Raw genomic sequence first — 3,489 nt, forward strand, 5'->3', positions numbered from 1 at the left:
TTATGTATTTATATTAACAAATACATACAATTAATAATTATTAATTAATATTAAATATTAATTGATACATAATATTTCATTTTCTCTAATGGTAATAGTAACTGTATTTAATACACATATAATTAATAATAAATTATTAAGATGAATATATTAATATATAGATATTACACCAGGTTGGTCTCTTGGCATAGTAAGATACTGTGGAACTGTAGGTGGATGTTGTGTAGCTGAACAGGGAAATAAATCAGATTTTTATATATATTTGAAATACCTTTAGTGACTCTGTTTCATTCCCTGTCCTTGTCAAAGTTCAGTGAGTGCAGTGGGCTCGTGTCAGGCTGCCTCTATGGCAACTGCATATTCTCTGGTGGCTTAATTTTAAATAAGAATTTAATATTTCATCCATATTTCAGGTGTTTTGAAACAGAGTCATCCCTTCCACAGCTCTCTGCTCTCTTGGTGGGTTTTGAGCAGCAGAGTTGGAGTTTCAGGGGATGATTTCTTTCCTTTCCCTCTTTACCTACAATGTAAAAACTGCCCAGGACAGCAGATAAATGTGACCTGATCTGGGGCATGTTTGTTTTTTCATTTCACCCCTGCTGTGAATTTTCACTCACACTCACAGAGCCCCTGTCCTGGGAAGCTCTGAGCTGGTTCCAGCCATCCCACACTCCCTGCCAACAGGAATGAATTTTAAATTACAATTGAGTGGAATTCTGAAAATCAGTAACAGCAAAACAATTTCATTCCTCAGCTCCCCTCAGTTTAAGAACAAAAATAAATAAATTATCCTAAGTATGTAATGAATGTCATTATGATAGGATTGCCTCTTCCTTTCATTGAAAATGAGAAATAATTCAAGCAGGGCATGGCTGAATTTCCTAGGTAGAGTAAATAAAATGATAAATAGGCTCTGTTTCACTGCAAACATGCTTAGAAATTCATAAAGTTTGTTCTGAAATGCTCAAGTCATGAAACTTTCAGTTATTTTTTAGAGATACCAAGATAAATTCTTGCAGTTTGTGGCCCAACATTTGGAGAATACAGTGGAATATTATGTATTTTTTGTAAAAGTTGGCTAAAGCTGCTATGAAATTGATTCTTTTTAAATGATGGAATGTCAGGTTTGTTTTCAAGCCTCAGATTGCTTAACCTCAGTCCTTACTACTCCTGTTTATTTTCAGTGCTGAAGTCATTTGTTGAAATGTGAGTCATGCCAGAGTTTAGCTCTTTGGAGATTGCCTCATGTTTAAGTAGAAAGACCAAATTTAGAGTAATAGCATCTCACTAATTAACAGTTAATGAACATTTTGGTTATCTCACTAACACATACATGCAGTGGGGTTGGAGTAAAGAGTAGAAGAGTGTGCCTTGTGCTCTCAGTGGTTTCCCAGTTCCATTTCTTCTCTCAAAGTACCAGCTGCTGCTATTTGTTAGGGCAGCTTTTGGGGGAGGTTTAATCCCTGGATGGCCAGGTTACTGCTCAAATTTGATGAAACTGAGTATTTATTTTCCACTATCCAAGAGGCAGCTGCACTATAATGTAGCCAATATAATTCCATTTAAATTAAACGTGTCATGAGATGTCCAATAATGCATTTACCTCACCTGTTACTGCACCAGAGATAAAAGCCAGGAGCTCACCCTGTTCCCAACAGAATTCAATGCTGTTGAGTTCATGCAGACCAGAACTGGAGTTTGAGGTATTTTTTGCAGTGGTGAATCTTTAGTTTTTCAGAGAGGCATTGAAGCTGGTCCCTGATGTGAGCTGGGTGCTTTCCTCGCAAGGCACATCCCTGATTGAGAGACCTCCCTTCCTGCTCTGGCACAAATCTCCTGGCTTTCCCCATAAAACATGTCCAGAAGCTCCAAAGCTTTCAAGAGGTGATGCTCACATTCCTCTTATGGGATTCCAAACCAAATTTGGAAAGATAAACTAGTGATTAATGACATTTCTGTAAATTAGGTTTATATTTAACTTCTACTTTTAGTACTGGCAAAAATATTTGGTAACACTAAGCTGAGTGTGCACCTCCTATAGTAGAAAAATGGATTTCAAACTTCATCTTTCCTGTGTATTTATTGCAAGAATACAGTTTAAAAAAACCCAGTAATGATACAAATACTTTCTTCCTTGTTTTCTTCTTCCCAATTGCCTTTTTATACAGAATTAATGGTTGGGAAATATTTTAGTGTGTGATTTCAGTATAAACATTTCTACCATCCATAATCCATATCTTTAAGAAATATACTTAAGAAATATCTTTAAGAAATATCCTTAAGAAATATCTTTAAGAAATCTCCTTATTCCTTATGAAATGCTGCCCAAGGCAGCATTTCCATTTGATTCTTAAGAAATTTCTTTCATCCAATATTGAAACCAGTGGTGAAATTCTTCTGGAGCACAGTGGAAATAAATTATTAATCTATGTATTGATATTGTTTTCATGGGTGAGGGAGATTTCATGTAATAAAATGGCATTTTGTTCCATGTTGGGAATGGCAAAGCTTTTCTTTAACACTCGAGGTGATGTTCTGTGGTGTTCAGGTTTGGACTTTTGCAACAAATTTTTCCTTTTTGCACAAGGAAAAAGCAGGGAACATGCTCTGAGCTTTTGCTTGAGCAAAGAAAATGCAGAGAGGCTGATGCCATATTCCTTCAACAATGTCAGGGTGTTAGAATAATTCCTTTTTATCAACAGATTTGTCTTTTTTGTTGAAATTCTCTTTTGGACCAAAGCAGACACATTCAGCCTGAGGGATACAAGGGATGGATTCCTAGAGGAATGTCTGTCTGGAGGGCCTGGATCAGTGAATTCAGTTCTGCTTTATCACAACAATCCTGGTGCACAATAATGGCTCAGAAATTCTCCTTTGCATTAATTATTTCATATCAAGTTAGTCTAGAGAAAGGAAAACTGATGAGGAAACCAAGCAGACACTCAAATATCTGACAGCAGCAGTCTCCAGTCCTCTGAGACTTTAAAAGCAAGGGAAAGTTTTTAGGCACAGGGCTCCAAAACCACCAGTTTTTCTAAAATAACAGTGTGGATAAAGATGAACATGAGTGGTTGTCGGGAAGTTGTTCACATGGAAATGAATTTCCACTGGCATTGTTGACTTTGAGAGCAAGATCTACCTGTTTAATAGGACTCCTTTTATAGTGTTTAACAACTCTGAAATGTGTTCTTCAGAATGTTTCATCATTTCAGTGCATTTTCACTGCAGTGCTGGGAACCACACTTTTTTACATAAAATATTTCTATTTATATAAATAGATTTATATAAATATATACTTACATATCTATATCTATATCTATATCTATATCTATATCTATATCTATATCTATATCTATATCTATATCTATATCTATATCTATATCTATATCTACATTATATTATATTATATTATATTATATTACATTACATTATAATATATGATATTATATATTATATATAATATCATATATAATATAACATAATATTATA

General features: G+C 34.7%; 1 protein-coding gene across 1 annotated transcript in view; it reads left to right on the forward strand.

Annotated features, from left to right (window-relative positions):
• Positions 1-3,489, forward strand: part of SYN2 (synapsin II) — a gene marked incomplete at its 5' end in the record, with an annotated part of 155,545 nt that overhangs the window by 54,138 nt on the left and 97,918 nt on the right. The gene's annotated exons all lie outside the window — the stretch shown is intronic.

This window comes from Parus major, chromosome 12, assembly GCF_001522545.3.
Source record: "Parus major isolate Abel chromosome 12, Parus_major1.1, whole genome shotgun sequence".
In the NCBI taxonomy this organism is placed as follows: domain Eukaryota; kingdom Metazoa; phylum Chordata; class Aves; order Passeriformes; family Paridae; genus Parus; species Parus major.